Source organism: Triticum urartu, chromosome 3 (assembly GCF_003073215.2).
Source record: "Triticum urartu cultivar G1812 chromosome 3, Tu2.1, whole genome shotgun sequence".
NCBI classification, from domain to species: Eukaryota; Viridiplantae; Streptophyta; class Magnoliopsida; order Poales; family Poaceae; genus Triticum; species Triticum urartu.
In genome coordinates, this window is record NC_053024.1 from 531,688,119 (window position 1) to 531,704,564 (window position 16,446).

General features: G+C 45.3%; 1 pseudogene; it reads left to right on the forward strand.

Annotated features, from left to right (window-relative positions):
* Window positions 1–810: 810 nt before the first annotated feature.
* LOC125546925 lies at window positions 811–15,603 on the forward strand (annotated as a pseudogene).
* Window positions 15,604–16,446: the final 843 nt, after the last annotated feature.

The following is a 16,446-nucleotide window of genomic DNA, read 5'->3' on the forward strand; positions in this document are numbered from 1 at the left end:
GAAAAACCCAAAACCCAAACCAAACACCTACAAACCCAAAGTGATTGAGCATCACTGAAGAGATTGTTCCTGTGTGGAACCGATGCTTGTTACCTTTGAGGATTGTGCATCCTCCAGACAGTTAGGCGTCATGGTCTACAACATCCAAGAGGAAATTGTGGATCACCGAGTGACCGAGTCTGTGAAGGTTTGGGAGTCACCTGAAGACTTACCACGAGTGATTGGGAGAGGTCTGTGTGACCTTAGCTCAAGGAGAATATGGTGAGGTCTGTGTGTCCGGGACTGTGTGTCCTCAGGTTTAAATACCTAGCCGCTCCAACTAGACGTACAACTGTCACAACAGTTGGAACTGGTCTACTAAATCACTGTCGTCACCGAGCTAACTGGTTCTATTTCCTCAACCCTTTCATTTTGTCATTATTGTGTTGTTGTACCTGATCGTTACTCTTTGAAGACTTTGATTGAAGACTTTCTCAATTTCTCCAGTTCAAATTCTTCAGTCAGTTTGTCTTCAGCCTACTTATCCTATGTTTACGCTTTCTGTACTCTGTGCTTGTTTTTCATTTCTTCATGATGACTGTGCTACTACTCTGTTGTGCTTGCATTTGAGTACTTATTCCGCTGCTAAGTAGTTCATTGCTTAGGAATTTCCTCACCCTGAAATGCCTCAGTGTCGAATTTCTAAAAATCGCCTATTCACCCCCTCTAGTCAATATAACGCACTTTCAATTGGTATCAGAGCGAGGTACTCCCTTGTTCTATGTGATTTTGGTTTAACCGCCTGGAGTTTTAGTTATGTCGACCGCAGGAATGAAGGCAGTGACATGCGCCATCTTTGATGGTCATGATTATCCCAAGTGGAAGGCCATGATGAAGAAGTGCCTCATGGCGATGAACAACGAACTATGGACCGTCACTGAGATTGGTCTTACCGATCTATGCAAGATGGTGGAGGCTGATGATATTCGCATGTACACTCTACTTAATCTCACAGCGAAGGACATCATCTACTCCGGCTTGTCCCAAAATCAGTTCAGGAACATTATGCATCTCAGCCATGCGAAGCTCATCTGGGACCAACTCTCTCAGGTCTATGAAGGTCATCAAACTCATCATGATCCCTGGTTTAAGGATTTCATGGAATCGCGCAAGGCTATGACTTTCGATCCGGAATCATCATCCTCTTCACCATGCTGTGACAGCCTGGTTTTTGCCCTCTCTCATTTGCTTGATTATCTTTTGGATTCAATTTGAAACTTGGAGTTTTTGGATCTTTTCATATGGACTTAAACACTTGGGTACCCTTGGCTTTGACCCAAGTGCTTCATTTCCCTCCCTTATCACCATTCCCCTTCTGATCCACCCCAAAATAATCTTTGGAATATTTTTCTTAAATGAAAAATATTCATTTCTCTCTCAAAAACCCTAGCTAGATCACTATGCTCCAAAGCAACCCTAATTTTTATGGCGCAGAAAAATCTGAGATAATTCACAAATATTCTTTGAACCCTAGGGCACCTTCCTGAGCAAAAATATTTCATCACTTTATGGGATATTTTTGCTACAGAAAATATTTTCTGTTCTGGACGGAAATGGTGGTTTCTACAGCAACTACCATTTTACTTGCTCCATTGTGCCTGTTTTTTCTTGTGCTTTTTCACCTTAGTAACTCATGGCTAACCTCCAAAGCACAGCCAACAACTCCCAGCCATTTGACCTCAGTAACCTCTCAAAGTTACTGACCAGAAACTTACCTGGCATGTAAAAACTTCTCTACTGCACCTGGATCCAAACCAAAGCGTGGTAACCTCTCAATCTACCACGAACAACACGCCAGACATGAAGTTTAGGCTTAGCTCGGCCTGATGTCATAGTCCACGCGGTGACTGTGTTCGTCCAGGGGTGCTGGCATGCGTGTCGACACGCTCTGAGTGCCGCTGAACGCTCTGTTCACGCGTGCTCGCTTCCCCCACCTGCCGTAGTGCGCCAAACTTCGCCACCATCTTCGTCTCAACGTCCTTAACTCCTCCCTGGCGCTCGCCGATGCCGAAGCTCGCCCAGCGAGCACGGGCGCAGTCCGGCCAACCCAATAGTGCGGTGCGCACTATGCTCATTGCCTTCCCCTCGCTCATGTGCTCGCCCCCACTCGCCCACAGTTCCCGCGTGAGCTACGTCGCCTTCTCCCCCTCTCACTGACGCCGCTCGTCACCGGGCGCCGTGGACAGGTGTCCACCGGTGGAGCCCGAACCCCCCTCTCCGCTCGCCTATAAATGGAGCCGCCCCCAATCTCCTCGAGCACCATCCACCACTCCCACACAACCCACAAGTGAGCAGGAAGCAGTAGCCCGGCCGGGCAGGCCGCAGGCCGCCGTCCTCGAGCTCGAGCTCGCCGGCGAACCCCTCTGGTCGCCGCGGTAGCTCCAGCCCATCCCAGGCCAGGGCAACACTTCCCAGGGCCTCCTCCTCTCTCCGGTGAAGCCATCACGTCCACCTGGAGCCCCTGGAGTTGCCTCTGCTCGCCGTCTTCTTCATCTCCGGCGACCACCGCGTTCTGCCTCTACTTGCAAGGTTGATTCCGACGCCGTCCGACCACCCCTAGCCACGCTACGGGTATGGGCATATTGTTCTTTGCAAAGAAATCTAACAGCTCACCAAAAATGAGATTTTTCTGAGCTGTCTAGAATTTCTAGTGATTTTCAGAAGAGTTCTTGATATTTTCTTCTTGTGTTTAAAATTATTTTCAGAGGGTGAGGCTTGTCTTGAGGATCACCAGAAGGCTTGTGAACCTCATCTGCACTAAGGCAAGCCACAGCAACATTTTCATGGTGCCATTTCAATATTGATGATTTTCTTACTTGAATGATATGATCAATCCATGTATTCAAATAACTATTATGTTTTTTTATATTCTGTTAAGTGTGTGTTGGTATTATGCTTGATTTACAGAACCTTGAAACTAGCTTAGTTGGTAAAGAAGCTAAGATATAATTATGATAACGATAAAATGATTTGTTATGCATGTGGATAATGGATTAAAGTTATTTTCTTACATAAATAAAAATGGTTAAATTTGCTAGAAAATATCCTGTTAAGTGCTTGTTTAGCCAATTTACCTAATTTATAGAATGTTTGAACCTAACTTGATTGGTAAAGAAATTAGGATTTGCTTGCGATGATGATAGTAGAAGCTTTGCTATGCATGCGAGAAATTAACCGGAGTTATTTTCTTGCATGAGAAAATTATATTGCTTGTTGCAAAATATATGGTTAAAGTAAGCCAGGAAAGTAATATAAGTTTTTGATGCTTATGTTTAGTGTGAATATGGTTGACATCAGTCATTTTCGTATTATGTGATGCATGTGTAGTATTGCATTTCATGGCATGCTATGACACCGGTCATTTTCCTTTTAAGTTGAACCTGAATATAACTCAACCTAAATATATCGTTGACTGGGTCATGGTGCCGCTGAATCGAGATTTTCCCAGTGCAACCACATTTTCCTTTGTGGGAAGGCCTTGATTCGGTCCATTGACATGCCTCTGGTCAGTGCCTCCAACTAGGGAAGGTTATGGGCATGGTTACCCTGCCTCGGTAAGCAGGCATAACCTTGTGTGCCCCTGTTTGAGATTTTTGGTATCGGTCCCCGTGAGGGAAGTTTTGGCCACGACGGTGGTCGGTGTGTCTTTGGTAGACACGGGGCCACCCAGGACTAGCCCGTTGGGGATTGGGTCGGAGTTGCCGGGAGAGTGTCATGGCAATGGAAGGGTTTCGTCGGAATGTCGTTGGTCCACCTGAATGGGAGTGTGAGGCCATGGGTTCTGAGCTGTGGGTACCTCTGCAGAGTGTATAATCTATCGATAGTCGAGTCCACGGTTACAGACAACTCGTAGTAGGTCCCACCATGAGTCAACGTTTAATAAACATGCACACTAAGTTATGATCATTGCAATGATGATGATGGCTGAAAGGCCATCGAGATTTTCGATACCACGATGGTGGTTTGGTGGTGATCACCGTAAGGATCACGAGTTACTTTGGTGGTGATCGCCGTAAGGATCACGAGTTACTTTGGTGGTGATCGCCGTAAGGATCACAAGTTACTCTAGTTAAGACCACAATGGTGGTTTGGTGGTGATCGCCGTAAGGATCACAAGTTACTCTGGTTAAGACCGCGATGGTGGTTTGTTTGTGATCCGAGAACGATCACGATTGGTAAGTCGGTACCGCGGGATGTTTATCCCAGGAGCATGAGCACAACATGTTGGAACATTATTTCATCATTAATTGGTTAAATATCATGATATTGTTTGTCATTATGATTATGCCTGTTGTGAGCTTGCAAGTACATTCAATGTACTGACCTGGCGTGTCATGCTAGATTTTAGGAAAGTCGCGTTGGAAAGGAGCGCTGCTCGATTCTATATCGTATCCACATCGGTGTCCCTGTGATATGGAGTTTCCGCTACGACGTTGTTCCGCTGCCGCTTAGTTGATATGATCGAGGCCCCTTTATGTTCACTAAATAATGTACATATTGTTCAGCCACACCGTACGTGCTGCTCGGCCTCGACATCTGTTGTAATATAAACTCTGAGCCGCTAGCATCAATAAAGTGGTTGTTTTTCTGTACCAGGATGTTGTGTGTTGCCAAAAGACATGGTCTCTGGCTGGCAATGCAGGGTAAATTGGTCGCTCTGAGCCGGGGTGCCACAATGCTTGGTATCAGAGCCGCGCTGACTGTAGGCCACGCTAGACTACGACGTGTTAACTAGACGTTAGATACGAGTTTAAGTTGAGTGTCGGTAGCAATTGTAGATGGTTGTTGCATTGCATGCACTTGATTTATATTTTTATGCTAACCTGCTAATGGTTCTGAGTGTAGATGGCTCCGGTGCCGTATCTGTGCCAGCTGCAGCTGATGCCGTACACGTTACTACACCTTCTTCGCAACATGTGGCGTCGGCTGTACCCCCTCGGAGACGATCCAGTCTATCGTGTGTATCGGGAGCGTCTAGCTGATTCAGTGTATGAGTATCACACAATGGTTACTCTACGCACTAGTTCCGATTCCGGCTCTTACACTCGTATCTCTCGGAGCGGTTACGCCTCTACCGCTTCTCAGGCTGTCCAGTTTGCTGCATTCGAGGTCCTTGTCGAGCTTCGTTACAACGAGATCCGAATGCAAAACCATCCAGGTTTCTTTTCCTACCCTTCTCTACACGATAATGGTAGTGTCCATTTCCAGATCATTGATCCGGAGTCTGATAGCGTTGCTAGCCACCTTGCTCGTTATGTCACTGCTAGCTATCTTATGATCCACGAGCTGGCTCGAGAGCTGACTCGTGCCCGTACTGCTTTAGCCGCTGCTTTGGTCACTACTAGATCTGCCACTACTCCATCTTCTCTGGGATTTACTCCCTATATTCCAGCCAATTCTAGTTCCCCTGTTTCACCGGTTACTCCCTCGAGTAGCTCAGGCACTTCGACGGTGAACCCTCTCCGTACTCCTGCCGAGTGGGTTTCACTTCTCTCTACTCCTGTAGCCCTGATGCTTCATCCTGCCCCTGCCCCGGAGGGACAGCCGTCGAGGCAGCATCGTCGTGTTACCTTTAACCCGAAGGTTACCGTTAACCATGTCAGTTTAGGATCCGAGTCCGCTTCAGGGGAGGACACCACAGCACCAGCAGAGCAGTAGTACCTCGGAGTTTTCGCAGTCGTCCGGATAATGTACGGATGTAGACGTATGAGTCATGATGTTTCGTTGCATGTATGGGAGTAGTTGAACATGTCATGTTGTTTATCTTTCATGTATGAGTCTATGTATAATTATGTTGGGACTTTATTCGCCGTATTTTCTTCGCTCTTTTGTTTTCTTCTGGGATTTGTCGCTGGCTTTTCCCCAAATTTATTCTTGGATGTTTCTCATCTCGATTGTGTTGTCTTGGGAAAAATCCACAATAGGATGACACGGGGAGGTAGTAGTAGCAACATTCGTGAGGGAACTCCTGTTCGTCGTTCTGCACGACTGGCAGGACATTCTCCCGAGCCGTACGTTCCGCCACCGCCTCCACCACCAAATCCACCCTCCACCGAGCAAATTCTGCGTATGTTTGAGTAAAGAAGGAACAATGATCTGCTTGAAATATTAAGAAGTGTGCAAGCTATGGTTGGACAGAATGGAAATCAGAACGGTCATTACTCAAAGCTGTCAGATTTTCAAAGGACCAAGCCACCCAGCTTCAGTCAGATTGTTGACCCATTGGATGCAGACGATTGGTTGTGTACCATTGAGAAAAAGCTTGAGATTGCTCGTATTGAAGAAAATGATAAGGTTCCATTTGCAACTCATTACCTTGAAGGCACTGCTGCCATATGGTGGGAAAATGCAAAGACCATGTGGCATGCTGATGAAGAAATCACCTGGGAAAAATTTAAGGATCAGTTCTGGAAATATCATATCCCTACTGGAGTTATGAAGGTTAAGCAGCGTGAATTTCTCGCTCTCATCCAAGGAAATCAGTCTTTGAGGGAATATTTGCAAAAATTTAATCATTTGGCCCGTTACTCCCTTTATGACATGGCCACCGAGGAAAGGAAGATTGACAGATTTCTTGGAGGCTTAAATCCGCAACTCTGGTGTACTCTCAGTATGTTTGATTTCCCAGATTTCCAAACTCTAGTGAACAAGGCTTTCATTGCTGAACAGGAGCACAAGCTTGTATCAGATAATAGGCCTGCCAACAACAACGACAACAAGCGTAAGTTTGAGCCAAAGAAGGATGGGGAACCAGTGCAAAAGGCTCGAACCTGGCAACAGACTCAGGTGGAATACATGCCCAATTGGTAATAGAATGTTAACAAGACCACCACTCAAGTCAAGAATGTCGTGAACAACCCAATACGTGAGGAGCGTCAGCGCAATAATTCATGCTTCAATTGTGGGCAGAACGGGCATTATGCCAAACAGTGCCCCAAGAACAACAGGGCGAATGCCCCATTCAGGCCACAAGTCAACTTTATAGAGTCATGCCTGACCCAGCAAAACATTACTGGGTACGTGCATCATCTCTCAGCCGACGAAGCACAAGAGGATCCCGAAGTCGTCATTGGTATGTTTTCTGTTAATGACATACCTGCCGTAATTTTATTTGACTCTGGGGCTTCCCATTCTTTTATTTCTCAGAGTTTTGCTGCCCAAAACAAATTTCCTTGTACACTTTTGGGCAAAAATATGCTGGTACAAACCCCAGGATCTCTAATCAAGAGCAACATGGTCTGCCGTGATCTGGAAATCAATATCAACGGAGTCTACTTTCCAACCTCTCTGATAATTATTGAGTCTAAAAAGTTGGATATTATGTTGGGTATGAATTGGTTGACCCAATATCAAGTTTGTATAAACTGCGCAACACGAGAAGTCACTTTGACCAGTCTGAACGGGCAGACTACCAAATTCTATGCTCGCAAGAAAATACCCAAGTAAGAATTGGTTTTCACCATTGTGGCTGAGTTGGAATTAATTCCTATGGTCAACGAGTACCCTGATGTATTTCCAGAAGAACTGCCAGGCATGCCACCAGACCGAGAACTGGAATTTGCAATAGATCTTGTGCCCGGAACTGCACCGCTATACAAGAAGTATTACTGAATGCCCTCATCAGAATTAGTGGAGCTAAGGAAACAACTTGATGAACTGATCCAGAAAGGATATATTCGTCTCAACTCTTCACCATGGGGATCACCCGCTATTTTTGTGGACAAAAAGGATGGCAGTCTCCGCATGTGCGTAGATTACCGCCAGCTAAATGAGGTCACCATCAAAGATAAATACCCGTTGCCAAGGATTGATGATTTGTTTGATCAGCTCAGTGGGGCTAAAGTATTCTCTAAGATCGATTTATGGACCGGATATCATCAGCTCAAGATTAAAAAGGAAGATATTCCTAAGACCGCATTCACTACTCGGTACGGTCTTTATGAATATACCATGATGTCCTTTGGTCTCACCAATGCCCCTACTTTCTTCATGCATATGATGAACAAAGTATTCATGGACTTCCTCGACAAATTCGTTGTAGTCTTCATCAATGACATCCTCATTTACTCCAAGGGTGAAGACGAGCACAAGGATCACCTTCGGGCAGTGCTACAATGACTCCGCGACCATCAGCTTTACGCCAAATTCAGTAAATGTGAGTTTTGGCTCAAGCAAGTTGGGTTTCTCGGACATGTACTATCCGCCGAAGGTATAGCCGTGGACCCGAGCAAAGTAAAGGATGTGCTCGACTGGCTGCCGTCCACAACAGTGACACATATCCGGAGTTTTCTTGGATTAGCTGGATATTATCGTCGTTTCATCAAAGGGTTTTCCAAGATTGCTAAACCCATGACGGAGCTGCTCAAAAAGGATAAGAAGTTTGAATGGACGGAGGACTGTGGGAAAAGTTTCAATGAGCTAAAGATACGGCTGACAACCGCACCTGTGTTGACTCTCCCAGACATTTATCGCAGCTTTGATGTGTATTGTGACGCCTCCAGGCAAGGCCTTGGTTGCGTGCATATGCAAGACATCAAGGTAGTAGGATATGTATCGTGACAGCTACGACCTCACGAGGGAAATTATCCTACTCATGATTTGGAATTGGCTGCGGTGGTTCATGCGCTAAAAATTTGGAGACACTACCTCATTGAAAAAAGGTGCCAAATTTTTACCGATCACAAGAGCCTTAAATACATATTTACTCAGCCGGATTTAAATCTCCATCAACGAAGATGGCTAGAGTTGGTCAAGGATTATGATCTTGGAATAAATTATCACCCGGGTAAGGCCAACGTGGTTGCCGATGCCGTCAGTCGAAAGCCTGCCAGCTTAAATGCCATATTCAAATCCTTGCCTCTCAAACTCCAAGAGGAGATCGCTCAGCTCAACCTGGTCATAGTGGATGCTGGCCTCGCTAATACTTTGGAAGTTACCCCCACACTTGAGGAAGAGATCCGCAAGGCCCAGACAGCTGACATCGAACTACAAAAGCGTGCCAAGAGCCCGATGGCACGGCAGACCCCAAATTTCTCCAAGGATAAATTCGATACCCTCCGATTCTGTGGACGGATTTGTGTACCCAATCAGCCGGACATAAAGAATAAAATCATGTCGAAAGCACATGAATCCTCATATTCCATTCACCCGGGAGGTACAAAAATGTATGAGGACCTTAGACAAATATTCTGGTGGGAGGGAATGAAGAAAGATATTGCCTATTTTGTGGCCTGTTGCGACATATGCAACAAGGTGAAGGCAGAGCATCAGAAGCCAGCCGGACTCCTCCAACCACTGTCGGTTTTGCAATGGAAATGGGATGACGTTTGTATGGATTTTATTATAGGATTGCCTAAGACTCAGCAAGCAAATGATGCAATCTGGGTCATAGTGGACACCTTAACCAAGGTTGCTCACTTCATTCCGATCAACACCAGATATCGAGCATATCAACTTGCACAACTGTATGTATCCAGAATCATTAGTCTGCATGGAGTGCCCTGAACTATCACTTCCGACCGAGGTTCCCTGTTCACCTCCGCTTTTTGGTCCCATCTCCATCAAGCCTTGGGGATAGCACTGAAATATAGTACTGCTTATCATCCTCAGACCGATGGACAGACAGAGCGGGTAAATCAAATACTCAAAGATATGTTGTGAGCCTGTGCTTTAGCTCAAGGACCTAAATGGGAAGACTGCTTGCCATGCCGAGTTTTCCTATAACAACAACTTCCAGACCAGTCTAAAGATGTCACAGTATGAAGATATGTATGGCCGTAAGTGCCGCACTCCTTTAAATTGGTCTCAAACTGGAGATAGCTGTATCTTTGGAACAGATCTCATGATGGAAGCTGAGAAACAAGTTAAGGAAATCAGAGACAGATTGCAATTGGCTAAATCTCGACAGAAAAGTTATTATGATGCAAAGCACCGGTAGGTCAGTTTTGAACCCGGAGAGCACGTATACCTCCGAGTCACTCCTATGAAAGGAGTCAAGAGATTTCAAACCCTTGGAAAGTTGGCACCCAGATTTATTGGTCCATTCCCGGTTATGTCTCGAGTGGGTACTATTGCATATCAATTGGAACTACCCGCTGAATTGGCAGACGTGCACAACGTGTTTCATGTTTCACAATTGAGACGATGCATATCCCCGCCTGAGAAAAGGACCGCTATGGCTAAGGTTGAGTTGGCAAATGATTTAACTTATGAAGAGAGACCGTTTTGAATTTTGGATCAGATGGAAAGGGTCACTCACAGTAAAGTAAGGAAATTTTACAAAGTTTAGTGGGAGCATCACACAGAGTCAGAATCAACTTGGGAGCAGGAAGAATTTCTACAGTCACATTATCCAGAGTGGTTTTCCATGCAACCGAATCTCGAGGACGAGATTCATTCTAAGTGGGGGAGGTTTGTGACAGCCTGGCTTTTGCCCTCTCTCATTTGCTTGATTTTCCTTTGGATTCAATTTGAAACTTGGAGTTTTTGAATCTTTTCATATGGACTTAAACACTTGGGTACCCTTGGCTTTCACCCAAGCGCTTCATTTGCCTCCCTTATCATCATTCCCCTTCTGATCCACCCCAAAATAATCTTTGGAATATTTTTCTTAAATGAAAAATATTCATTTCTCTCTCAAAACCCTAGCTAGATCACTATGCTCCAAAGCAACCCTAATTTTTATGGCTCAGAAAAATCTGAGATAATTCACAAATATTCTTTGAACCCTATAGCACCTTCGTGAGCAAAAATATTTCGTCAATTTTTGGGATATTTTTGCTATAGAAAATATTTTCTGTTCTGGACAGAAATGGTGGTTTCTACAACAACTACCATTTTACTTTCTCCATTGTGCATGGTTTTCTTGTGCATTTTCACCTTAGTAACTCATGGCTAACCTCCAAAGCACAGCCTCCAACTTCCAGCCATTTGACCTCAGTAACCTCTCAAAGTCATTGACCAGAAACTTACCTGTCATGTAAAAACTTCTCTACTGCACCTGGATCCAAACCAAAGCGTGGTAACCTCTCAATCTACCACAAACAACACGCCAGACATGAAGTTTAGGCTTAGCTCAGCCTGATGTCATAGTCCACGCGGTGACCGTGTTCGTCCAGGGGTGCTGGCATGCGTGTTGACGCGCTCTGAGTGCCGCCGAACGATCTGTCGCGCGTGTTCGCTTCCCCCACCTGCCGTAGCGCGCCAAACTTCGCCACCATCTTTGCCTCAATGTCCTTAACTCCTCCCTGGCGCTCGCCGATGACGGAGCTCGCCGCAGTGAGCACGGGCGCGGACCGGCCAACCCAACAGTGCGGTGCGCACTGTGCTCATCGCCTTCCCCTCGCTCCTGTGCTCGCCCCCCTCGCCCACAGTTCCCGCGTGAGCTACGTTGCCTTCTCCCCCTCTCACTGACGCCGCTCGTCGCCGGGCGCCGTGGACAGGTGTCCACTGGCGGAGCCCGAACCCCCCTCTCCGCTCACCTATAAATGGAGCCGCCCCCAGCCTCCTCGAGCACCATCCACCACTCCCACACAACCCACAAGCGAGTAGGAAGCCGTAGCCCGGCCGGGCAGGCCGCGGGCCGCCGTCCTCGAGCTCGAGCTCGCCGGCGATCCCCTCTAGTCGCCGTGGTAGCTCCAGCCCATCCCAGGCCAGGGCAACACTTCCAAGGCCTCCGCCTCTTTCCGGTGAAGCCATCACATCCACCTGGAGCCCCTGGAGTTGCCTCTGCTCGCCGTCTTCTTCATCTCCGGTGACCACCGCGTTCTGCCTCCACTTGCAAGGTTGATTCCGACGCCGTCCAACCACCCCTAGCCACGTTACGGGTACGGGCAGGTGCGCCACTGTCCCCTCTCTCCATCCCTCCCTCTTGTTTTGGCCAAGGAGTCCTCATCGCCGGTGAGAGCTCCGACGGAGCTGCGACTCCCTCTGTTTCCTTCTCCCCCTCCTTCTCACCTGACTAGCAGGGCCCGCTAGTCAGCCACGCTGTACGCGCGTGAAGCGGTACGAGTTGTGGCGCCCTCAGGCTTTACACCTTCGACGTCACCCCCCTAGTCTGTTTATGTAAATTCAAAGTTAATTCAATTCCAGAGAGCTTCAAACGGCCATAAATTTTCAACCATAAGTCCAAATGAATTGATTCTTTTTGCATATTGTTCTTTGCAAAGAAATCTAACAACTCACCAAAAATGAGATTTTTCTGAGTTGTCTAGAATTTCTGGTGATTTTCAGAAGAGTTCTTGATATTTTCTTCTTGTGTTTATAATTATTTTCAGAGGGTGAGGCTTGTCTTGAGGATCACCAGAAGGCTTGTGAACCTCATCTGCACTAAGGCAAGCCACAACAACATTTTCATGGTGCCATTTCAATATTGATGATTTTCTTACTTGTATGATATGATTAATCCATGTATTTAAATAACTATTATGTTATTTATATTCTGTTAAGTGTGTGTTAGTATTATGCTTGATTTACAGAACCTTGAAACTAGCTTAGTTGGTAAAGAAGCTTATATAATTGTGGTAACGATAAAATGATTTGTTATGCATGTGGATAATGGATTAAAGTTATTTTCTTACATAAATAAAAATGGTTAAATTTGCTAGAAAATATCCTGTTAAGTGCTTGTTTAGCCAATTTACCTAATTTACAGAATGTTTGAACCTAACTTGATTGGTAAAGAAATTAGGATTTGCTTGCGATGATGATAGTAGAAGCTTTGCTATGCATGTGAGGAATTAATCGGAGTTATTTGCTTGCATGAGAAAATAATATTGCTTGATGCAAAATATATGGTTAAAGTAAGACCAGGAAAGTAATATAAGTTTTTGATGCTTATGTTTAGTGTGAATATGGTTGACATTAGTCATTTTCGTATTATGTGATGCATGTGTAGTATTGCATTTCATGGCATGCTATGACACCGGTCATTTTCCTTTTAAGTTGAACCTGAATATAACTCAACCTAAATATATCGTTGACTGGGTCATGGTGCCACTGAATCAAGATTTTCCAAGTGCAACCACATTTGCCTTTGTGGGAAGGCCTTGATTCGGTCCATTGACATGCCTCTAGTCAGTGCCTCCAACTAGGGAAGGTTATGGGCGTGCTTACCCTGGCCCGGTAAGCAGGCATAACCTTGTGTGCCCCTGTTTGAGATTTTTGGTACCGGTCCTCGTGAGGGAAGTTTTGTCCACGACGGTGGTCGGTGTGTCTTTGGTAGACATGGGGCCACCCAGGACTAGCCCGTTGGGGATTGGGTCGGAGTGGCCGGGAGAGTGTCATGGCAATGGAAGGGTTTCGTCGGAATGCCGTTGGTCCACCCGAATGGGAGTGCGAGGCCATGGGTTCCGAGGTGTGGGTACAGTGTGCTACCTCTGCAGAGTGTATAATCTATCGATAGCCGAGTCCACCGTTACGAACAACTCGTAGTAGGTCCCACCATGAGTCAACGTTTAATAAACATGCACACTAAGTTATGATCATTGCACTGATGATGATGGCTGAAAGGCCATCGAGATGTTCGAGACCACGATGGTGGTTTGGTGGTGATCGCCGTAAGGATCACGAGTTACTTTGGTGGTGATCGCCGTAAGGATCACAAATTACTCTAGTTAAGACCACAATGGTGGTTTGGTGGTGATCGCCATAAGGATCACAAGTTACTCTGGTTAAGACCGCGATGGTGGTTTGTTTGTGATCCGAGAACGATCACGATTGGTAAGTCGGTACCGCGGGATGTTTATCCCAGGAGCATGAGCACAACATGTTGGAACATTATTGCATCGTTAATTGGTTAAATATCATGATATTGTTTTTCATTATGATTATGCCTGTTGTGAGCTTGCAAGTACATTCAATGTACTGACCTGGCGTGTCATGCTAGATTTTAGGAAAGTCGCGTTGGAAAGGAGCGCTGCTCGATTCTAGATCGTATCCACATCGGTGTCCTTGTGATATGGAGTTTCCGCTACGACGTTGTTCCGCTGCCGCGTAGTTGATATGATCGAGGCCCCTTTATGTTCACTAAATAATTTACATATTGTTCAGCCACACCGTGCGTGCTGCTCGCCCTCGACATCTATTATAATATAAACTCTGAGCCGCTAGCATCAATAAAGCGGTTGTTTTTCTATACCAAGATGTTGTGTGTTGCTCGAAGACATGGTCTCTGGGCTGGCAATGCAGGGTAAACCGGTCGCTCTGAGCCGGGGTGCCACACATGCCTTATGGCAAAAGGTGCTAAGGTAACTGAATGCTACCTATCTGAGGGAAGTGATGATGAATTTGGACCCAGCTATATCAAACTTGCTTCCCTTGCAACTAAACAACAAAGAGCTTTGGAAAAAGTTCAAAATATGCTAGACAAAAGCGATGATATGTTGGGTGAAGAAATGGATTGTTCTAAAGCTTTGGCTGAAAGTCTTCAGAGACTTCAGACTAAGTTTGATAATCTTTAGAGTCATCATAACACTCTCTTATCTGATCATGATAAGCTTTCTTATGAATTTCTTCAAAGAAAGCAAGATCTTGAGAAGCTAAGAGTGAGTTATGAAGATCTTCAGAAGGAACACGATTCATTACTTGCTCAAAAAATCAGTTCCGCTTAGGTTGAATTCATTCCACCATGTTTGAAATGCATTGAACGAGAATCTGCTAATTCTTCACCTGAAAGTTCAAATTCTTCTATTGCTGCAAATTCTTCAACTGTCTCTACTATCACAAATTCCTCATCAGAGGATGTTGCTAGTATCACTGACCATGCAGGGCTGAATGAATTGTATGTGACAGGCATGTACAAAAGGTTCAAAGGGCATCAGGCATGCACTTTGTGATGTTCTTAAAAAGCAGATCCTCAACAGGAACCCTAGGAAAGAGGGTATTGCCTTTGAGAGGAAACTCAAAGCTGATGGGACCTACTGGAAATCTAAGCAGTATCCCAAAACCTCATGGGTTGCTACAAAGGGACCTTCAGTGGATCCATCTACTGTATCTAATTTTACATGTGAATCTTCATATTCTTCTGATGAGTCATTTGACTCCAATTATAATCTGTTCAAAAATCAGAATGGTGAAGTATTCGCTTGATATGTTGGCACTAACTGCAGGAATGGCCCCCCTATGAAGAAAATCTGGGTTCCCAAAAGGTGCCTTGAAAGTCTTCAGGTGAATGTCATCATGACACCACCTGTGAAGAATAGGAACCCCAGATCAAATTCTTCATATGGACCAAAGTCTTCATATGGATCCAAGTTCACATATGGACCAAATTTCTCACGTGGATCAAATTCCTCATATGGATCCAGATCCTCATATGAACATCATCGTGCTAACCCTTCTGTTTCGCAGGGAACATCTAAGGGTTATGAATATGTGCATTATTCTTCAAATCATTATGTTCATAAGTCCTCGAAGAATTTCTCTGCTTATTCATATTCTTACTCTAACCCCTCTCATGTGAAACGAAGTGGATTGGCTTCTATGCCACCTTTCTCTTATGGAGCTCGCAGAATGATGAACTCTTTGCCACCCCTCCAAATGTGGGTGATGAAGAAAAAGAACTAATCTCTTATGCAGGGTCCGGTCTCCAGATGAACCTAAGCGTCTGAAGAATTTGCTGGAGACCTGAGTATGCTTGAAAGGACGCAAGCTAACCATGAAGAAATGAATTCTCATTCCTCACGTCCTCATACTGCTATACCCGTTTTATTGCGTGATGAAATTAATCTGATGAATTGGATGTCATATTCTTCACTGCTGAAGTATATGAGTTTGTAAGATGTACAAATCACATGACTGGTGACAGGAACTTATTGATGGACACTGCTTTATCTCCATCACATCTGAAGCATATCACCTACACTGACAAAGGAAAAAAAATCAAGGTATTGGGTCTAGGTAAGGTTGCAATCTCAAAGGATCGACACACAGACAAATTCATGCTTGCCGAGTCCTTAGGGTTCAACCTCATGTCTGTCTCAATGCTTTGTGATCTTGATATGGTTGTTGTCTTTGGCAATTATCGTTGTGTTGTGACCATGGAAGCTTACAATTCCAAAGTCTTCGAAGGCTTTAGGAGAGGAGATATGTATATTGTTGATTTCTCTACAGGACCACAACCTGCTACATGTCTACTTGCAAAAGCTTTAGAAGGCTGGCTATGGCATCGACGACTTGGTCATGCTGGGATGAGGAACTTGCACACTCTGGCGAAGAAGGAGCATGTCATTGGCATCGAGGGTGTCAAATTCCTCAAGGACCATCTATGTGGAGCTTGTGAAGCTGGAAAGATGACCAAGGCCAAGCATCCCTCAAAGACCATCATGACTACCACTTGTCCATTTGAATTGCATCACATGGATCTCTTTGGCCCAACTCATTATGCCACATTTACTAATGCTGCATCTT